The 23,679-nt window shown below is 42.0% G+C and overlaps 1 protein-coding gene across 1 annotated transcript in view; it reads left to right on the forward strand.

The window, feature by feature from the left end:
• Positions 1-23,679, forward strand: part of CDH20 (cadherin 20) — an 818,630-nt gene that overhangs the window by 206,360 nt on the left and 588,591 nt on the right. The gene's annotated exons all lie outside the window — the stretch shown is intronic.

Here is a 23,679-nt window from a genome sequence, read left to right on the forward strand (position 1 = left end):
CCCTTCCCGCATATTATACCACCTTACACAGGGACAAAGAGGAAGGTGCAGATGAAAGTGCAGGTTCCTTCATCAGGTGGGGGGGCATACTCGTTGGCGACGTCACTGGCACAGGGCCACTCAGAGTACGCAAAAGTGTCGTTGCTGGTGGGAGGCGCCCCCGCCATGCAAACACACCGCCGTACTTTGAGGGGCCCTGTGCCAGTGCCAATGCGAACGAGTGGGCCCCCCCTGCTTGCTCAGGATCACAGCACTTGCAACGTTGAAATACTTACCTCTCCCTGCTCCACCGCCATGACGTAGTCCATGTTTCCTGGGCCCACTAAAACCTTGAACCAGCCCTACCCCCACAACTTTTGCCAAATGACCCCCAATTTCCAGTGCCCAACTATTATTATAAAGTTAATTAAGATTGACAAGCTTCAGAAAACAAGAATGGATGTTTTTGGCAGTAAAATGTGCACTGTAGGTGTTTTCCTGGCCTCCACTCACTGCCGGCTATGCTTCCCCATTGACTTGCATTGGGTTTCGTGTTTCGGTCGATCCCCGACTTTTAGCGATAATCGGCCGACTTCACTCGACTCGACTCTGGACTAAATCGGGTTTCACAAAACCAGACTCGATCTTAAAAAAATGAAAGTCGCTCAACCCTAGTCATCAGTTGTGAAGAGGATATGGCATAGATTTAGCCCCAGCAGCTGCAATAATCTCTCATTAACACCATTCACTGCCTGATAATATAGCTTTAGTGTCATCTGTCCCAGAGCCTGTGGGTTGTGTCCAGCATGTCTGCATCTCTCTACAATGAGTCTAAGCAGAGCTTCAATCCAGTAATGCCCCATTAACCACACCTCAGTCTCAAATAAAAGTTGTTGAATATGTAACAAAGACTGGTGAACTGCACCAATGGGGTATTGATCTCACGGTTATCAATGAACGATCCTATTGATTACTGAAATACAACAGCGTTGTCAACAGGTGTATGCTCACTCAGCTCAACCCATATGTGGAGCGCCCCCACGCAAGGGCAATGGGGTGCTCAGTTCAGGGGATGTCACGGGCGGCTGACCCGGTCCGTGGCCCTAGGGGAACGTCCGTTTCATAGATGGGGAAAAGTCTTTAAAGGGGAAATGTTCATGACACCACCTGTGGTATTCGGTCAGGGTGACCGACGCTGCTTAGGGGTCCGCTGGGGTGATGTTATGGCAGCAAGATTGTATACCTTCCCACAGGTGAAGTGTATCTCCAGGGCTTCCCAGAAGTATAGGTGGTGATGGTGGATGATGAAAGGCGCAGTGAAGAACGAGGACACAAGGTTGCAGTCTCTTTACCTTTACTGAAGACTTCAGCATCCACAGTCCAGGTCACAGACCACAGGGTAGGCAGGGTCCGGCCGGTCAGAAGGCAAATCTAGAATCCCCTTAACCAGGTGGAAATCAGTAGCCTTCCTCTAGCGCCTGTGTGTTGTAGTACCTCCCTGCTGAGATTCTTGGTAAGTTCCTCACAACTGTTGTAGATGTTCTAGATGTTATTTCTTCCTCACTGTCCCCCAGATGGTATGGATAGGACAAACCCGTATGACTGATGGCCTGAGGCTTTTTACAGGGACCCTAGAGATGCCCGACCCCCACAAGCTGCCACCGTGCCTCCTAGGTATTAAGGTCGGGCAGCCAACGTGGAATTGACTGTCCTGCTGGTCTCTGGAGCAAGGCTTAGAGACGGTTGATCCCTCGGTGTTCCGGCCACCGGCTTCTGCGCCTCAGAAGGAGGCAGCCTTTTACAGGGCAGAACTCCTTCTGGTTTTATCTCCTTGTGCTATGACTTCATTTCTCAACCTCTACAATACAATTCTCTTTGTGTCATTCCTTAGGATGCTGCCACACATGGGGCAGGCGCAGCTCCGTAGCCTTCTATCTAGGCCTCTGACAGGATCCCACCCCTGTCAGGGACCCTCTGTCTCCAGCTCAGATGTTCCTCCTTCCCCCTGTCTGCCTGACAGGGGTTGCCTGGGCAAAGCCCAGTCAGCTTTTGACTAACTTTCTATCCAGCCCACCAGTTTTACTCTTTTGTGAGGAGTGCCCTAGTAGATAGGAGCAAGGCTCCCCTGGTGGACTGGAGTGTGAAGTGTGGTGTATGGTTTGTGACACCTGGCAGGAAGATCTCCTTTATTGCCATCAGACGTAATATCACTCCCCCTGGTGGGAGAATAACATTACTGCAACGACTAGGACTCTGGGGCGCTGCATATGACTAAATCAGATGCTACCAAATAATGTGAAAACAACATACACATAAACTAAAGCATGCTTAATATTAGAACACGATAATATATGAAATAAAATGCAAATGTTCCTTGTCTCATTCTCAAAGATACATAGACAGGTAAAGTACCAGCCTATAACACATTTTGCCAGATTGGCAAATATGATAAGTATACGCCACATATTTATGCTACTGTAAAAAGTAGCAAACTATCTGCAAAGCACTCTACCTCAGTATCACTAACATCACTGTAAAACAATTACCATGTGTGAAATTAATATTATGTAATATCAAATTAAGCTTATTATATTTGTATCTAAACTGAAAGCACAAAAGGTGATTAACTCGATTTGATGCATTTTTAAATTATTGCTATATATAATCTAGAAGATCTAAAAGGCATAAAAACATATTAGTATTTTGAACCTTAATATACTCATTTTAAAAAGAGGATGAGCTCAGGTCATCCTTATCTTTCTGGTTTAACATTATCCACTGATCAGCTATAAAAGTACATCACACCCAATATGTTTTTCATAGCTAGTATTTGCTTTTCAGCAATGCTATAGTAGATCTTTGTGGTCTTGGACTAGACAGTACAGTCTTTGATCCAACGTACATTGGGAAACCTTTATGAAACCTTAGATGTCTATGACCTTGCCACCAGTTAACTATTTGGCCTCCATTGAACCACTTTGATTGGTACAATACATGCCAAAATAAAAATGTCCATACTGCATTGATTGTTAGTAACACATTTGTAAATTCTGCAACTATTATTGTTTTTCTTATTCTAATAATTATTAATAGTGTTGTTGTGAGTATGTATCTGTAGTATGTTTTGTATATTCCTGGCAGTAAGACAGTTATTTCCAACTGGGTTGATGTTAATGTGATCGGCAATTATCTCCTGATCTTGGCACTAAAGGTTCTTTAAGCACTAGGAGACCACAGTAGCCTATGACAGGTTCCTCAGCACTGCAGTTCAGAAGAAACAACATCAGAGAAATATGTAATTTACTGAGGAAACTGATGACATTACAAAAATAAAGAAAATCTCTGCCTTTCTTGACAAGGTATTATGCAAATATTATGCCAAAATGTTCTCCTTTAAAACTGTACTATTAAAAGAAGATCAGTGATATCCATTTATAGTGAATCTGCTTACAAGAAGCAGGGAATGTTGGGAAATCTATACTACAATTAAAACATCTAATAGGAAAGTTTTACCAGCATTTTTATACATTACAGTAAGGAATTTATACTTATACTGCAATTGTTGGCTTATTGTACACAGACCACCATTACTGAGAAGCATTCCCTAAAGCCTCCTAAATAGTGTTGAGCATTCCGATACCGCAAGTATCGGATATCGGCCGATACTTGCGGGTATCGGAATTCCGATACCGAGATCCGATACTTTTGTGATATCGGGAATCGGTATCGGGATTAATATCAATGTGTAAAATAAAGAATTAAAATAAAAATTAGGGATATACTCACCTCTCCGGCGGCTCCTGGACTTTACCGCCATAACCGGGAGCCGTTGTACCTAAGAATGCGCGCTTGAAGGGCCTTAGATGAGGTCACTGCGCTCTGATTGGTCCGTAGCGGTCACGTGACCGCTACGCGACCAATCACAAAGCAGTGATGTCACCTAAGGTCTTTCAAGCGCTTGAAATACCTTAGAAGACGTCACTGCTTTGTGATTGGTCGCGTAGCGGTCACGCGACCGCTACGCGACCAATCAGAAGCTGCGGACGTATTCTAAGGTATTTCAAGCACTTGAAAGACCTTAGGTGATGTTACTGCTTTGTGATTGGTCGCGTAGCGGTCACGCGACCGCTACGGACCAATCAGAGCGCAGTGACCTCATCTAAGGCCCTTCAAGCGCGCATTCTTAGTTACAACGGCTCCCGGTTACGGCGGTAAAGTCCAGGCTGCGTCGGAGGGTGAGTATATCCCTATTTTTTATTTTAATTCTTTCTTTTACACATTGATATGGATCCCAGGGCCTGAAGGAGAGTTTCCTCTCCTTCAGACCCTGGGAACCATACAAGATACCATCCGATACTTGGTGTCCCATTGACTTGTATGGGTATCGGGTATCGGTATCGGATTAGATCTGATACTTTGCCGGTATCGGCCGATACTTTCCGATACCGATACTTTCAAGTATCGGACGGTATCGCTCAACACTACTCCTAAATGCTAAAGTCATAAAATAAATCAAGTATTTACCCCATATTCAAAATCTAATTTAAAATACTTAAATACTTAATACATATATTACATGTAGCAGATTGTCATATGCTTACTTTATTACTCTAATAGTGAATGCAAGTGATAACTTAAACCTTAGCTGGTGTATAAGCTAAAAACCTGGGAGAATTTCAAGCTCCCTGTGGAGACTTCTATATGTGTGGGTTGTTCTCATAAGCCAATGGAGTAATCCATCCATTAAAATAATAGTGAGTATGCTACAGTAAAACTTACTGGTTACACTATATCTGAAATATAGTATACATTTTTTGGTCCTGTAGCATAAATAATCTTTACACAATTATGCAAGGATATCTATAGTAAATCTTTTTTTCCCTCAACCATCAAAATATGTTTTATTTGAAATAACCAAACAGGTAGGAAAATGTTCTACAACATTTTGGAATGTTCATGTGGCATTTTTTTTCCCATTCACCTAGAAGTGCATTTCTGAGGTTAGACATTGATGCTAGATAAGAGGGAATGGTGCACAATCTCCTTTCTAAAAATGTTCAATGGTGTTGAGTAGGAATGAGTGAAAGATAATGGTAAAATTTGAGGTCCATACTAGGCACCTAGTGTCCAGTAAATGAACCCCCGAACATGGACTTTTTACTGTATATCCAGCTTCCCTTTCAAGTTCGCCAGACTAATAAAGCTTGTTGAAAGTTCCACTGCAGCCAGTCAGCAAGCTTTTTGAGTATGGGTTCTTCCTGCGCCATCCTAACCATGCCATCGGCATGGCTGTGATTTCACCATGTGACCTGGCCTGCATAAAGACCCGTTCACAAGTGTCGCCACTCGCCACCATTCTGCTCTTATTAGTGTAAGGATAAAATGCAGCTGGAGTGAGGGACAGATTATGACTGTGGACTCTGCAAAAAATCTCCTATGTGTACTCTGCAACCCATATCTGTGGGAGTACTCTGCTGAAAACTGGTGTGTGAACTCTGAAACACATATAGAAAATAGAAATAGAAATACTGTGCCAAAAGCAGCAGCCAAAATCTGTGGGAGTACTGTCCTGTCCTTTAAGCCACTGTGTGTACTATGTACCCCCCACCTGTGGGAGTACTGTGCCTTTAAATTACTGTGTGTTTTTAGTGTTCTGAGAAATAAATAATTGGCATCAGCTGTCTCATTGCCATTTCTAGGCCAATTAAAAAATTTTTGTGGGTCAGTGTGTGTTTTCTAGTAGTCTGGGAAATAAATAATTGGCGTCAGCTGTCTCATTGCCATTTCTAGGCCAATAAAAAATAAATTCTGTACCGCTGTGTGTTTTTTAGTAGTCTGTGAAATAAATTATTGACATCAGCCAACTCATTGCCATTTTTAGACCAAAGAAATTTTTTTCTGGACTGGGTTGTGTTTTTAGTGGTCTGTGAAATAAATAATTGGCATCAGCCATCTCATCACCATTTATAGGCCAAAGTAATAATTTTTCTGGAGTGCTCTGTGTTTTCTAGCAGTCTGTGAAATACATAATTGGCATCAGTCATCTTGTTGCCATTTGTAGCCAAAAAAAAAAACTTTTCGGCACCAGTGTGTGTTTTACATTAAGTCTGTGAAATAAATAATTGGCATCAGCCAACTCGCTGCCATTTGTAGGCCAAATAAGTAATTTTTCTGCATGGATGTGTGCTTTTTAGTACCTTTTAAAATAAATAATTGGCATCAACCATCACATTGATATTTGTAGGCCAAAGAAATACATTTCTTGGACCAGTGTGTGTTTTCAAGTAGTCTAGAAAATAAATCATTAGCATCAGCTATTTCATTGGCCTTTGTACACAAAAAAATATTTTTTCTGAACCACTGTGTGTTTTCTAGTAGTATGTGAAATAAATAATTGTCATCAGCCATCAGGTTGCCACAGCCATAAGATGTTGAAAAGGTGTTAGATTGGATGGATGAGAGTGTCTCCTGTACCTTTGAATTATCTTCCACCAGGTGCACTGCAGAAAGTACACAGTTGGTGCCTGAGGACCATGGTTATCCAGCTTCCACTTCCAAATAAGCCAAGCAGTCTGAGCCCCATGTCATGCAGCAGTCTCATCTGCTTTTTTGACTAGCTGGGATTCTGAGGCACATCCAACTATCCCTGCCCCAGAAGAGGAAGAGTCTGAATGCACTGATGCCCAATTACTTGGTGACCATGAGGTGACCATGCTGCCCCAGCAGCATAGCAAAGAGGGAGCAGAGTGCAAAGGCATAGAGGGTGGTCCCTAGCCCATACATTGGCTGCTACTTTCCACAACACCACTAAGATCAGCACAAGACACCTCCAAAGAGATCCCCTGCATGGCATTTTTTCAGGGAATTTGCTGACAACAAGAGTCAGATGGTTTGCACACTGTGTCATCAGACCCTGAACCAAAGCATAAATCTTATGAACCTGAGCAGCACCTATATGACAAGGCATCTGACTTCCAATAGCATTTGGGCCTGTCGGTGGGTGGCTGGGAATTTTCTTTTTCATTGCAAGACCTGGGACAGGGACAGCTGAATGCTGGGCTGGGACAAGGATTTGGAAGTCACGGATTATGGTAAGTCAGAATATGCAAGGATAGGTGCACGGCAGGAGGCACCTGCGCCAGTGTTTTGGACATGCAATTGGAAAGAACCAAATACAGAGGAAGAGGCAGTGGTGTCCCCCCGATGGCACCAATTGTGGACCCAGGTGTTCGGCCTACCAAGTTGAGTGCTTAGCTGAGATATGCCTGATCATGCTGGTGGTGGTTAAGTTCTTGGCGGTCAGGCCCCTGCTGATCTTTGCATGGATTAGGTTGAAAATGGCCATTTTGTTTGTGTCAGAACTTTAACCCTTTCACGACGTGCCTTACTAGTACTGCACATGTCGTGTCTCCCCCTTTGATGTGGGCTCCAGTGGTTTGCCCACATCTTTCCCAGCACATGTCAGGTGGATGTTTTGAACAGCTGACATGTGCCCGGAACAGCCGAAGGTGGAATCGTGATCCACCCACGGCTATTAACCCGTTAAATGCCACTGTCAAACGTCGACAGCGGCATTTATCATGTGCTTCCAGCAATCACGCCAGAAATTTGCCCATTGGTGACCCCTGACACGTGATCACGGGTCATCGATGGGTTGGCATGACCACCAGAGGTCTCCTGCAGACCTCTATGGTTGTCAGTGCCGAATTGCTATGAGCGCCGCCAAGTGGTCGGCGCTCATAGCAAGTGAGGAATTCTGATACATACTGGTTTAAATCACCCCCCTTTAGCCCCATTCAAAATAAAACAATGTAAAAAATCAAATATACACATATTTGGTATCGGCAAATTCAGAATCACCTGATCTATCAATACAAAAAAATAACTAACCGATCGCTAAACGGCATAATGAGAAAAAAATTAAAAATGCCAAAATTAAGGTTTTTTTGCTAGCTGGAACATTGTATTAAAATGATCGTATCTACACTAAAATGGTATAATTAAAAACATCAGCTCAGCATGCAAAAAATAAGCCCTCACCCAACCCGAGATCACTTAAAATGACGCTACACGTATCAGAAAATGGGTTCAATTTTTTTTTTTTAACAAACTGGATTTTTTTTCACCATTTAAATAAAAAGGAACTTAGGCATGTTTGGGGTCTATGAACACATAATGACCTGGAGAATCATAATGGCAGGTCACTTTTAGCATTTGGTGAACTAAAAATCAATTGCACCTTTTTTTTAATTTCACCGCACTTGGAATTTTTTTCCTGATTTTGAATATATGATATGATAAAACCAATGATGTTTTTCAAAAGTACAACTTGTCCCACAAAAAACAAGCCCTCACATGGCCATATTGATGGAAAAATAAAACAGTCATGGCTCTGGGAAGAAGGAGAGCTAAAAACAGAAAAGCAAAAATGAAAAAGGATTCCGTCTCAAAGGGGTTAAAAAAAGTACCAAACTGGCGAACATCTAACTCTTTGACAGAGAAATTCAGGAGTGTCAGACATCTGTGGAACAGATGCCCTCTCTACCTCTGGTCACCCTACTGCCTCTTCCTGTCTTTTCCTGTGATGCTGATCTCTCCTCCATAAGCACTGCTGGAATCACTGTGCATGCAAGCTTCCCAGGTTGGGTCAATGACTTCATCTTCCACCACCGCACCCTGGTCACCCTGACTTTGTGACTTAACAAGAAGACTTAGCGGCAACTGTGTCTCATCATCATCATCCTCTTCCTTGTCCCAAAACTTGCCATTCCCCACCGTTATGTCCTTGTGGCCGTGACTGCTCTAAATTTTGTGCATCACTAAACAAGCATGTCGTCCTGTCCCCCTTAGAGCATGCAGGCTGAAAGGCCACAATTGATAAATGTTGTGATAAAAAGCTCCTATGAGTGTCCTAGCCTAGGATCACTAGTCTCCTGGGACTCAAGATGGTGTGAGGAAGGAGGATCAGGGAGAGGATTCAGTGATCTCAAGTGGCACTTTAGGCTGGTGAGATTGGACTGTGTGGAAGACTGGGTGGAGTTGCCAACCCTGCCGGAAGCAATATCTGCTATCTAACTGACTACCTGTTTACACTGCTCTGAAATGGTGTACCATGCCTACCTGCAAAGTGGGATAAGTGTGTTGTTGATGGCCATGTTTCTTGTGCTCCAGCAAAAGGCGTAGTGGCACCTGCCCCGGCATCTGTGTGCATCATCAGCACCTCCAATTCTCAGTCCCTTAATGTATGTCTTTTTTGTAATTGCTAGGTCTCTTGAAACCAAGCTTATTTTTAATAAAAGAAAAAAATTGGTCACCTGCAAGAATCAAAGCGGTTTTTGTGAGTTTACTCCATTGTAATGTAACTGAAAGAATGCAAAAGTGTATGGAAGACAATCAAATTCAATCCAGAAAAATGTTTAAATGCTTTTTGTCAGTTTTAGAGATCACAGAAATATTGACAGATCATGTAACACTATATGTCTTTTTCCAAGGCTTTATTATTTTTAACGAATATGAGGAACAGGGGAGGAATGAAGGGGGAGGGGGAGGAGGGGGGGGAGATAAGGGTGGGCCAGGAAAGATAAGGGAAGTGGAACAAGCAAATCACACATTAAAGTGCTGAGTGGCAACAATAGCCTTAATAAAGCAAGGGACGCAGCCCTTGGAACAAACTATCTAGTAGCTGTTTGTTATATAAAGTATAATGTGTAGCGTAAACAGGAAAAGAAAATGGGTTAGGAATATTCTAACTTGTATAACGCAAGGGTTGCAGCCCTTGGACGGACTAGGCATACTTTGGCTCATGTGAAACAAGGGTCATGTCCCTTGAACGGATTGATATTTCTAACATCGATTGTAGTACAGAGGCAATATAAGTTGAGAGCTCCCAGACAAGGCAGATATACTATCAGGGAGGAATTAGGTGCGGGGCAGGCACCATCTTGGTAACACTATATGTCTGAGAAAAGGAAGGCTACAAAAATTTTTTAAAGCTTTTTAGCAGTTTTAGAGATCACAGAAATGTTCACAAACTACGTAACAGTGTATGTCTGAAAAATGGAGGCCTACAAAAATGTTAAAAGCTTTTGTTCATTTTAAGAGATCACAGAAATTTACTCCACATTGTGAAATACTGTATGGCTGAGAAATGTATCCCAGGAAAAAGTTTCAATGATTTTTGGGTGTGTTATATAACACAAAAAAGACCTTAAAACAAGTAATACTTGATGGATCAAAATATATTCAATTTTTTCAGCACCCAGATAAAATACTGCAGCTACATATTTGTCAACAGCCTAATCACTGTCTACAGACTGAATTCTGTCACTCTTCCTGCTCCTGCGACCCTCTCTCTTCGTATGCTAAATGGACATTATATTTGCTGCAAACAATTAGCCCTTAGTAGGGCTTCAACACTAGTATCTACAGTGCAGGCCTCTGATTCATTAACTGTTCTCACAGGCCTAGACAAGAACTCTCTCCCTCCAATGTGAAGTGGCACAGAGCTGTTCAATGGCATCAGTGTGCTGAGCCATGCAGCATCTGTCCTTTTATAATCTCTGCTGATGTCAGAAGGCCAGCCTATCACAGTATGCCACAACTAAGATGGCTTCGGTATTACAGTGACTCACAAGAAATCCAAGCATGTTTATTGGCTGCATACCAGGCACATTCGAGTGCCCTGCTACTCGAGTGATAACCGAGTATCACTGAGCACATTTGCTCATCCCTATTAAGCAGTGAAAGTTGTGGTCAGATACTGGGAGTAGGAAATTAATGAATTCAAAAACTTGACAAAAGTTGAATACCATATCAATTGAGTGCTTGACAGTTAGCAAGCTATGACCTAGGGAGGTGGTTAAAAATAGAAACTGAGAGGCAGATGAACAGGTAAGGTAATCAATGATGATGTTAAAGTCCACCCTTTATGAAAGTAGATATTTCACAAAATAGGAACTGAGAAAGCCAGTCATCTTAAGGATCATGGATTGGCGTGATTAGCCAAAGGGTAGAAGACTATCCTTACTCTGTGAAAAGATGTCAGTATGGGTGTGGAGCTCAAAAGAGGGATCTGTTAGTGAGAACAGTTGTGTATTGGTGGATTGACCTAGAAAGTGCAGTGACAGAATGATGCTAAAGATTGATTCTTTGATATTTTCCAACTTATTGTAAAACTGCTTACACCCAGTAGCTTTATGAGTTTAGCATCTCCTTAGGAGGAGGCAGCACTGCTCGCAAGAACCCCATAATTTTTTCTAAGAGCTGGTCATTACGGATGCCAAGAGTTGAGCCCCACTAGAGATGAGAAAATCATTTGAAATTCGAACTCACCAGCTTCATCAAAAATTTCCCAAAAAGTCAATTAGCAGAGTATCCATTTGTCTCAAATTGTCAGGCTTTAATAATACAAAGGGCATATAGCACTCAAATGTCTCCAAATGCATCATTAGAAACGTTAAAGTGATGTTAGCATAAAATCAGATGATAACCATTGATAATCAAGTACCTGTTTAACAACACAGAACTAACACACTTTTTAGGCCTTTATTAATTTAACCCCTTTCTGCCAGCTGATGGAATAGTACGTCAGCTGGCAGATCCCCTGCTTTAAGGTGGGCTCCGGCGCTGAGCCCACCTTAAAGCCGCGACATGTCAGCTGTTTTGTACAGCTGACATGTGCGCGCAATGAGCGCGAGCGGAATCGCGATCCGCCCGCGCCCATTAACTAGTTAAATGCCGCCGTCAAGCGCTGACAGCGGCATTTAACTAGCGCTCCCGGCCGCGCGGCCGGAAGTGCTCGCACTGCTGACCCCCGTCACATGATCGGGGGGTCAGCAGTACATCGCCATAACAACCAGAGGTCTCCTTAAGACCTCTATGGTTGTTGATGGCCGAATGCTTTGAGCGCCACCCTGTGGTCGGCGCTCAAAGTACACGACCATTTCTGCTACATAGAGGTGATCTGTATTTCACCTCGATGTAGCAGAGCCGGTCGAGTTGTGCATGCTTCTAGCCTCCTATGGAGGCTATTGAAGCATGCCAAAATTAAGAAAAAAAAGTGTTTAAAAATATTAAAAAAATAAAAAAAATATAAAAGTTCAAATCACCCCCCTTTTGCCCCAATCAAAATAAAATAATTAAAAAAAAATCAAACCTACACATATTTGGTATCGCCGCGTTCAGAATCGCCCGATCTATCAATAAAAACAAAGGATTAACCTGACCGCTAAATGGCGTAGCGAGAAAAAAATTCTAAACGCCAAAATTACGTTTTTTGGTCGCCGCGACATTGCATTAAAATGTAATAACGGGCGATCAAAAGAACGTATCTACACCAAAATGGTATCATTAAAAACACCATCTCGGCACGCAAAAAATAAGCCCTCACCTGACCCCAGATCATGAAAATTGGAGACGCTACGGGTATCGGAAAATCGCGCAATTTTTTTTTTTTTTTTTAGCAAACTTTGGATTTTTTTTTCACCACTTAGATAAAAAATAACCTAGACATGTTAGGTGTCTATGAACTCGTACTGACCTGGAGAATCATAATGGCAGGTCAGTTTTAGAATTTGATGAACCTAGCAAAATAGCCAATCAAAAAACAAGTGTGAGATTGCACTTTTTTTGCAATTTCATCACACTTGGAATTTTTTTCCCGTTTTTTGTTACACGGCATGGTAAAACCAATGGTATAGTTCAAAAGTACATCTCGTCCCGCAAAACATAAGCCCTCATATGGCCATATTGACAGAAAAATAAAAAAGTTATGGCTCTGGGAAGGAGGGGAGCGAAAAACGAAAACAAAAAAACGGAAAAAGCTCCTGGGGTGAAGGGGTTAAAAATGATGCTAAAATTATTTCTTTTGGAAGACGGATGCCTGCTTTGCATGTGTCTACCTTTCTGGCCCAGATGTCCCCTCTCTGTTGTCCAGAATCCCGGAGTGTCTATCAGCCATATCATACTTCTCCTCTCGCTTCCTCAAACTCAATGTGGACAAATCTGAACACATCATCTTTCCTCCATCTCACAGATCTTCCTTACCTGACCTATCTATCGCAATTAACAACATCACGCTTTCCCCCATATCGGAAGTCCGCTGTCTCGGAGTAATCCTTGACTGTGCCCTGTCCTTCATACCACACATCCAAGCTCTTTCCATCTCCTATTGCTTCCAGCTCAAAAATATCTTCAGAATCTGTGCTTTCCTCAACCATCAATCTACTAAAATGCTTGTGCATGCCCTCATCATCTCCTACCTTGACTACTGCAACATCCTTTTCTGTGGCCTCTCTGCTAACACCCTTGCACCTCTCCAGTCCATCCTTAACTCTTCTGCCTGACTAATTAATCTCTCTCCTCGCTACTCATCCACTTCCCCCTCTAAAAATCTCTTCACTGGCTCCCATTCCCTCAGTGCAGGGGTGGAATAAGTGTAGCCAGGGCCCCGGGCTGTTCAGACACTGTGGGCCCCCCCGGTCATGTGACGGGGTCATGTGATGGGGTCATGCGATGGGGTCATGCGACGGGGTCATGTGTGTCATGTTACAAAGATTTTGGAAGAAGCCACCATAACACGGTAGACACTTTTGGCCAGGCCCTACTCTACTGTAACCTATTAAATATTTGTTAAAATATGCATTAGAATTTAGGTATATTTTGATTTATTTTTCAATTTTTAAAATGACCAATAATATCACATACAAGGAACAAATACCCTGCACCATGACCAGACCACATATTATAACCACAGTGATCGAATAATATCACATACAAGGAACAAATACCGCTACACCATGTCAAGACCACATATTACCACCACATGGTAACCAAATAGCACATACAAGGGACAAATACCGCAACACCATTTCCAGACCACATATTACCACCACATAGTGACTGAATACTACAATACTGATCAGTAATAAAAAAAAACAATACTATCACCATAAGTGCCAGTACTCACAGGAGATCTGTACTTAGTATGCAGTGTCTGTGTAGAGGTTATACAGTGATCACTGGTGACATTATACACAGGACCTCTGTATATAGTATACAGTGTATAGTGTCAGTGTATAGGTAACACGACTCACTAGTGACGTCTCTAGGTGAAGTCCTTCATCTTTCATCCAGCACAGACCGCCATCATTTCTTCCAGTCAGGGCTCGTTTCTGCAGGAAATAACACAGTTATCTAGAGCATTACTTAATTTTTCCCAACTTCTACAATACACCACATGAAGAAAAAAGGTGACATAGTGTCACTCTGCACAGTAACAGGACCGCCCCCCCATTTAAAACTGTATACTCAAAAAATAAAATAAATACATCACTGTAGTAATAATATCCCTTAATTAGCCCCTATGGTAATAATATTCCCCATCCTGGCCCCGTGTATCTCATTCCTGGCTCCAGCCATATGTTCTCGCATCCTGCCCTCAGGAGTATCCATTCTACCCCATATGATCTCCCCATCCTGCCCCATCTGTCTCCATCGTATCCATCCTCACTCATGATCCAATCCTGCCCCATGTTTTTCATTCTGCCCCGTGTCTCCAATCATGCCCCATATCTACATTCTGCCCATGCCTCCAGTCCTGCCCCCAGTGTGTCCAGCATATTGCCCCCAGTGTGTCCAGCAATCTGCCCCAGTGTTTCCAGCATATTGCCCCCAGTGTGTCCAGCAATCTGCCCCAGTGTGTCCAGCATATTGCCCCCAGTGTGTCCAGCATTCTGCCCCAGTGTCGCCAGTATTTCATCCAGTGTGTCCAGCAATCTTCCCCAGTGTGTCCAGCATATTACCCCCAGTGTGTCCAGCAATCTGCTCCAGTATGTCCAGCATATTGCCCCAGTGTCTCCAATATTGCCCCAGTGTGTCCAGCAATCTGCCCCAGTATGTCCAGCATATTGCCCCCAGTGTGTCCAGCAATCTGCCCCAGTGTGTCCAGCATTCTGCCCCAGTGTCTCCAATATTGCCCCCAGTGTGTCCAGCAATCTGCCCCAGTGTCTCCTCTCCAGCATTTCTCCCCAGTGTGTCCAGCAATCTGCCCCAGTGTGTCAAGACTCCAACATATTGCCCCCAGATAGTGTCCAGCAGTCTGCCCCAGTGTGTCCAGACTCCAGCATATTGCCCCCAGATAGTGTCCAGCAATCTGCCCCAGTGTGTCCAGACTCCAGCATGTTGCTCCCAGATAGTGTCCAGCATTCTGGCCATTCGCAAAAAAAAAACGAGTTCGCCTCACCTGACCTGCACTCCAGCGGCGAAGATCGCTCGAGCGGCGAAGATTCCGCCAGCAGCGCGCACTCACCAGTGACTGACAATGACATCAGATGCCAGCGACGTGTGCGCTGAACCTGTGGCCAACTTCATCTGCCAGCCTCCAATTGGCTGGAGGCTGTTGTTAACTATTGATGTGCAGGTGCGCTCATGCCACCCACACCACCCACACCACTGGGCCCTGGGCTACCACCCAGATTGACCCTATTATAATCCACCCCTGCCTCAGCGTATCCAGTTACTAATACTGACCTACAAGGCAATCTATAACCAGTAGTGTTGAGCGATACCTTCCGATACTTGAAAGCATCGGTATCGGATAGTATCGGCCGATACTCAAAAAATATCGGATATCGCCGATACTGATACCCGATACCAATACAAGTCAATGGGACACAAGTATCGGAAGCTATCCTGGATGGTTCCCAGGGTCTGAAGGAGAGGAAACTCTCCTTCAGGCCCTGGGATCCATATTCATGTAAAAAATAAAGAATTAAAATAAAAAATATGGATATACTCACCCGTCCGGCGGCCCCTGGACCTTACCGATGTAACCGGCAGCCTCCGTTCCTAAGAATAAGGAGTTTAGGACCTTCGATGACGTGGCGGCTTGTGATTGGTCACGTGACCACTCATGTGACCGCTCACGCAACCAATCACAAGCCGTGACATCATCGCAGGTCCTAAACTCCTCATTCTTAGGAACGGAGGCTGCCGGTTACATCGGTAAGGTCCAGGGACCTCCGGAGGGGTGAGTATATCCATATTTTTTATTTTAATTCTTTATTTTTTACATGAATATGGATCCCAGGGCCTGAAGGAGAGTCTCCTCTCCTCCAGACCCTGGGAACCATACACTGGGAACTTCCGATTCCGATTTCTGATATCACAAAAATATCGGAACTCGGTATCGGCCGATACCCGATACTTGCGGTATCGGAATGCTCAACACTAATAACCAGTCTTCTCCATATATCTCTGAACTAATTTCCCCATATCTTCCCTCAAGTAATCTCTGGTCCTCCCAAGACCTCCTTCTCTCCTCCACACTTATTCGCTCCTCACCCATCCGCCTCCAAGACTTCTCCCGAATATCCCCCATGCTCTGGAATTCTTTGCCCCAACATGTCCGACTATCAAACACATTTGGATCCTTCAGACGGAACCCGAAAACCCACCACTTCAGGAAAGCCTACAGCCTGCACTGACCCCGCTGTCTCCTCACCACTACTGAAACTACCACCTCACCAACACTGGAATTCCTGCAACCCTTAACCTATTGTCTCCTTCCCCACCATCTTGTAGAATGTAAGCCCACAAGGGCAGGATCCTTGCCCCTCTGTATCAGTCTGTAATTATTAGTTTGCTTACTGTAAGTGATATTTGTTATTTGTATGTAACCCCTTCTCCTGTACAGCATCATGGAATCAATGGTGCTATATAAATACATAATAGTAATAAATATTTTTATAGTTCTTTAAAGACATTATCATCATGGTCCCTATTGGGTTACACTATCTACGTAAATTCCTTATCAGAATGTCTTTAGCGTATGGGAAGAAACCCACCAAAACAGAGTGACAACATACTATCTCAATACCGACGTTATCATTGATGGGATTTTAACTCAGTATCATAACTGCATGGCTACCATGCTTACTACTGAATCATCATGCTTTCTTGAGACTGAATAAGCAATTGCTTCTCAACTAGGAGTGAAATAAGTATCATTTTTGGGAACCGCAACAAGTTTGCTATTGAAAAAACAAGTAAACAATTACAATTACAATGGCTTTTTACCATGTCATCCAAAAATTATCCCTTTATTTAAGGAGCATGAACAAGTTATCTGTTTTCAAAGTGAAGAAGCAATGATCTGAGAGCAAACTGTGCAAATATTATCCCTAATTTGGGAGCACTTTGATGTTTGTGTACCCTCAAACTGGTATGCTTCCCAGTAATAGTACAGTAGAGCCGTACAACACACTATACAAGAAAAATAATGGCAGTTGGCTATCTTCCAGTGAGGCTGGTGATGGAGAAGGTGAAGTGGGGTCAAAGGCTACCTCATGCTGCTGTGACTGAGATAAGAGAGATGTGACACATTACATTATGCCTTTTACTCCAATAATATGATTGTCAGAGGCAAAGAAGGCTAAGCATGACCAGTGTTTGGTTTTACTTCTGCTGGGATTGGTAGTGCCAGCAGTGCCAGTGGTGCTTCTGCTTTTAGCGGCTCCAACACTTTTAGCCGTGGTATGTTTTTTTCTCTCACACTACTACGTTCATTGCTAGTTCTACTTTTTTGGTTTACCATTCATTTTGGATACGAGTTGCCACTGGTTTACCGCAACAGAGAGGAGCCAGAATACTGCAGTGTCTGATTTCTCCTACTCCTGCACTGATTAGAAGCACTTACCCTTCTGATTAAATGGTGTAAATTTATTTTGGCAGTGCAGGGGTTAATCAGCTCTGTTGAGAGCTCCTGGAGCGTTTAGGCTCTCAGCTGTGCACTGTTAACCACTCCTATCTCTTATATTATCTGGCTCCTGGCTAGCACTCATTTTTAAAGCTAGCTTATGCTGCATAGCTGGAGATTGTTAGTGGGTATTATTGGAGAAAGCTGTTTGGTGAATTTATCTGTGACTATTGCTATGTTTTGAGAGTGTGATAATTCCCTTTCTTCTCCTACTTTGGTTTAATCCCATCCTCCACTCCCTGGTGCATTCCTCTGTTACATGTGTGAGTAAATTTGTATGAATGGTATTTTTTGTTACCTCTGTTCGCATTACCTTGTGAGTCTGGATTGGTGTCCTACGGTATACTACTACTCCACTCTACCCTGGGTGGGGAACGGGTACAGACTGAGGGTGGATTAAAGAGCTAAGGCAAGGCATGTGAACCCAACATCTTCACCATTAGAAGTAATCTGGTGAGCAGGGCAAGCTAGGGCACAGTGTTAGGGACAGGTAAGGAGCCCCTGGTCCCGGGACACCCGACAACAGAGTCGTGAAACAAGTATAACGTTTAAAAAAATGTTTAGCCACACTTATCCAACCCTGAAAAAATATGAAATTGACAGAAATTCTATATAGGGCGCATGAGACAGCTATAAATGCAAATGCAACAACAGCGCACCTGTAATATTGGTGTTGCATGTACATGTCTAATTGGCAAACTTAAACAGCTATGCCAAAGCAGACCTGCACAGTTAAATGTCTTGATTTAGTGTAATATCTTTTTAGATTTTTTTGTTAAGCAAATTCAATTCCCCTGCCTAAAAAGGAAAATGTAATAACAAATGCCAGGTAGGCAAATAGATTCAAAATCTATCAACATACAGGAGAACCACGAGTCAAAAATAGCCAAAGGGTTAACAAACTCATATAATTTATTGAAAATCCCAAAAATTTAATTTTCACATTATAAGTATAAAATGTTACCATATAATAAACAATGTGTGACTACATCCATAGATACAAACAGTGACCCAAGATCACAAACCGGGATGGTAGTAAACATAACAATTGCTAACAAGTGTTAAAAAATGGACAGCAAGCATGCTGCCGACACATCAAAAATAGTGTCACAGGTATATGGTGATTCAAATCAAAATTATAGGCCTATCCGTAATGTTGGTAAGATCGCCACATACCTATGTACATAAAAAGTATACCAAGTGAGATTAAGTAAGGGAATTAGTTACCCATGTGCCCAAGGGGTCCCGTCCGGATCCTAGTCAGCTACCCCAACGCGCGTTTCGCGTCCAATTGTCACCGCTTCTTCAGCGGCTATTTTTGACTCGTGGTTCTCCTGTATGTTAATAGCGTTGTTGGAGTCGCCATTTTGTGTTGTGGAATTTACAGCTGATGTTCATTTGTGTATAGATTCAAAATCTGTCACCCGCCCATAGTTTAGTTGTGTGGTGTATGGTTCAATTATTGGCAAAAAAATACAAGAAGCAAAACATGTATTATTTTTATCAAAATCAATAAACAGGTGCCGCGCTAGCAGGAGGAACTGTGACTAGGAATGAATCTCAGTCACCTACCTCGCTGTTATGAACTGACATGTCTACTTGGGACACTGGGCTGCTGCAGACCGTCCTTGGAAGATCCGTGATCCACACAATGCAGCAACGCTGGTAATGCACTACCAACCGGGGAGCGTCCTCCCGTAGTGCTGAAACCCCACCAGTCTCGCCGCTGTAACACCCGGCAAGCAGCTACGGCCGATAGCGCCGCCGTGCAGTGGTGTGGTGGGTGGGGGGCGTGGCTACTAAGGTGACATCACCAGTCCATATGATGGACACTAACATGGGCCAATCCCGACGCGTTTCGAGGGTACCGACCCTCTTTCTCAAGGTATAAACATTTATCTAGATTATGCCTTTCTAGTCCTCTCTGTAATGGGTCGTGTGCCATTACTTCCTACCTCTAGGCTGTAAAGTCTTAAAAATGGCTGCTGCTTTTTTTATAGTGGCTGTAATAGTGCACCTTGATTGGCTACTCTAGACAATGCAAAGTAATATCTGCAAGGCATTATAGGGAAGCCATAATGTCAAGTAAGCCCACTCTCTGGCTGACGCAATGTGTGAAACGGCTTCAAAAATATTTTTAGCGATTCACGCCAATCAAATCACAAATAATTTGAATCTGGCAGAAACTGCTAATTTCATGAAGATCGACTCAAAATCAATTCATAGTGGATTTAATTGATCATTTCTCATCTCCACTTGTCTCAAAATTATGGTGTATCTTAAACATAGACAATCAATATCGTGATCCAGGAAACACTTTTATGTCAGATTATGCAAAATATGCTCCAATTGGAATTAGTTAAAAGAATAAGTGTCTAAATATTGATCTTACCAATATGTAACATATTTCAAACATTCAACACATTAGGTGGATGTTCGGAGAAAGAATGAAAAGAACATTAGGGGGTACCATTTCAAGTATGAAACAGCAATATCTAGTCACAGGAGTAATTTTTTTTTTAATTATTCCTATTGAAAAATTGTTATATTTTGCATGATCTAAAAGAATTATTAATATTTTATTATGTAACAACCCCTTTAACATTAAAAATAAAATCCTGCAGTGTTCTTATTGATTTACTGCAACAAAAAATTATATTTTAGAATTTTCTCATCTCAACTATGTCTATTTAAATATCAGAAATACACCTTCAGTTTAGTTGTATATTATGCTGTATGTAGTAAACTATTAGTTAACGAAATATCATTTGATGTGATGTTATCCAATAAAATCTGCAGTTATACTGTTTTTCATTTTTCTCATTGTATGCTTATTTTGGGGGGTCTTTATAAATTAGAACCATTGAAAAAGCTAAAACAATGTATTTATTAAACTACATTTTTCTAGGTGAGCCAATATTTTATTATTTTGGTACATGTCATGCATGCATAGTAAATAGCATTGATATAGCTAACACATGGGCTCATGCATGAACCCTAATTAACTTAAGTTATACTGTTTTTTATGTTTACAGTTTTGTGCTTTTTTTGTTATTTTCCTAACTATAAATGCCATCATGGAAAAAAAAAGTCTTGGATAAGGAAACCTAATTAGTTAAAATGGACTATAATGTTATGATGCTGTTACAGTGGCTGAAATGTAAACATGGAAAACAAGTCGGAGAGAGCGGGACATAATTACTTCATATCAACAGTCAGATTAAAGAGAATCTATTATGGAGGGGCATGCTGCAATAATTATGTGGCATAAACCTCCAAAACATAAATAATAAAGGAGCTCCTACTAAACCTTAGAAGAGACATAACAAACCTATAGTATAGAAAATATATACATACAAACTGGAAGCAAAATATATATATATATATATACTGTATATATATATATATATATATATATATATATATATATATATATATATATATATATATAAAGCTGAATTTGCTGGTATACCCGATATTAGAGATGATCAAAATTCGATTTCACAAGCCGCAGCAAATTTTCCCCAAGAAACTATTTGTCAACACATTCTAAACAATGTGAAAGTAAACCTAACATGTATACCAATGGGTAAATGGATGGTAACCTGTGGTTACCAACAACACATTACACTAACACACTGTTTAGTTTTTCTAAATTGTAAAAATATTCAAAAAACTATCTGTTCTCTTCTTGTTTATACACAGGTGCTATACGCAATAGAGACCATACCTTTTTGACAATGATGGTCCCAATTTTAGGGAGTAGCAAATGTTTTGCTGACCTCTGAACAAGCTGCACAAAAATGATCTCTATTATTTTGACATCAGCAACTGGTTTGCTGTCTTCAAGCTGATGTCCAAAAAGTATCCCTTTTTTGGGAGCATGGTTCCTGCTTTGAAAGTGAGGAAGTCATAGCTTCTTGAAAAGTCATGCAAAAGTTATCTCTTTTGTGAAAGCAGTTTCAAGTTTACTTACCTTGAACAGAATAGGGTTCCAAGAAGTAGTTAATATAGCTATAGCACACAATAGACAAGCTGGAGGTGTGTGTGACCATCTATTGGCAGTGAAAGGGATGTGGCAGTAAACACACAGTGTAAAATATTACAGGGCAGGTAAAGGGATATCTTGCCAGTGTTTTCCTAGATGCAACAGTAAAGTACAGCTATAAGCTATAGTGGACAGGTAGGAGATGTGTGGCTGTTTGTCAGAAGTAGCAGTGGCAATGAAAAAAACAAAGAATAGGATGGTCAGACCGGTGTATGTCAGGCTGTGTATGGCCATCCTGGCAGCAATGCAATCTAAATAAAACTTGATGTACAGGCAAGAAATGCCAAGCTGGATGAAGGACATTGGCATTGGTGCAGAACAATAGTGTATAGGGTGGGCAATTTATATGGACAAACCTAAATACAATGGGACTGGTTGGTGATATCAACTTCCTGTTTGTGGCACATTAGTATAATGGAGGGGAAATTTTGAAGTCGGCCATTTTGGATCCAACTTTATTTTTTTCATTGGGAAGAAGGTCATGTGACACATCAAACTTATTGAGAATTTCACAAGAAAAACAATGGTGTGCTTGGTTTTAACTTAACTTTATTCTTTCATTTCATCCCACTCTTGGCACACTGATAGCAACATCACAGAAGAAATGCTAGCACAAGCTTCCAGTATCTGTTGTTTCATATGTTGCACATCTTGTATCTACACAGTATAGACAATGGCCTTCAGATGACCCCAAAGATAAAAGTCAAAGGGGGTCAGATTGGAAGACCTTGGTGGCCATTCAACTGGCCCACTATGACCAATCCACTTTCCAGGAAACTGTTCATGTAGGAATGCTCGGACCTGAAACCTATAATGTGGTGGTACACCATCTTGCTGGAAAAACTTAGGGAATGTGACATCTTCAGGGAACATGCCATCTTCAGTGAATCTTCAGCCACTGATGTTTCTTCATTAGTGACAGCTTTCTTGCGTCCACATTTTGGCAAATCCAACACTGAATCTGTTTCATGAAATTTGGCAGGCAGATTGCTAACTGTAGCATGGGAGATGAGTGGTCTCGTAGGGTGTCTTGCATTGAAATCTGCAATGACCTGGGTACTGCATTCACCAGACATCAATACAATTTCTATCCGCTCCTCATGTGTTATCCTCTGCGACATGTCAATGGCTGTAAGCAAAGAGAAACTTGTAAATAAACCATGAAAGAATAAAGTTACGTTAAAACCAAGCACACCATTGTTTTTCTTGTGAAATTCTCAATATATGTCATTCTCAGATGTGTCACATGACCCTTTTCCCATTGAAAAAAGTTGCAAAATGGCCAACTTCAAAATAGCCACCATAGTCACCACCCATCTTGAAAAGTTTTCCCCCTCCCATATACTAATGTGCCACAAACAGGAAGTTTTATTTAGGTGTATCCATATAAATGGCCCACACTGTATATTATGTAATTGCTGATGCTGCAGTCTTGGCTACTTGTTTTATACCTAGTGCTGACACACGCAGGAAAGCACCGGTGAAGCAAACATTTTACTGAGAAGAGAAGACAGTTAATCCTTCAAATACACCAATTTTGACTACCTTTCAACACTGGAAAAAATGTTGTTTCTGTAGCAAGGGCTTAAAAGCATGGCTATCAAATATTCAACCCATACAGCCAAATAGTCACATTGGTTCACTTTCTGCACCGCAAATGAAACGGTTGGTTGCCATGGCCAACATCTTCATTTTTGTCATCAATTTTCATTCATTCACTGTCCCTGCCTAAGTATTGGATAATTCAATGTCCCGTTCACATCCACCTGATGCTGTACGCCATCCTTTACATATTGCAACATATAACATTGAGGGCAATGATGAACATGTACAAGTTGTTGATTTTTGTGAGGATATGGCCGCTTACTAAATACTAAAGGGCAAATGGACTTAGAGC

The sequence above is a fragment of the Ranitomeya variabilis genome, chromosome 6 (assembly GCF_051348905.1).
Source record: "Ranitomeya variabilis isolate aRanVar5 chromosome 6, aRanVar5.hap1, whole genome shotgun sequence".
Classification (NCBI taxonomy): domain Eukaryota; kingdom Metazoa; phylum Chordata; class Amphibia; order Anura; family Dendrobatidae; genus Ranitomeya; species Ranitomeya variabilis.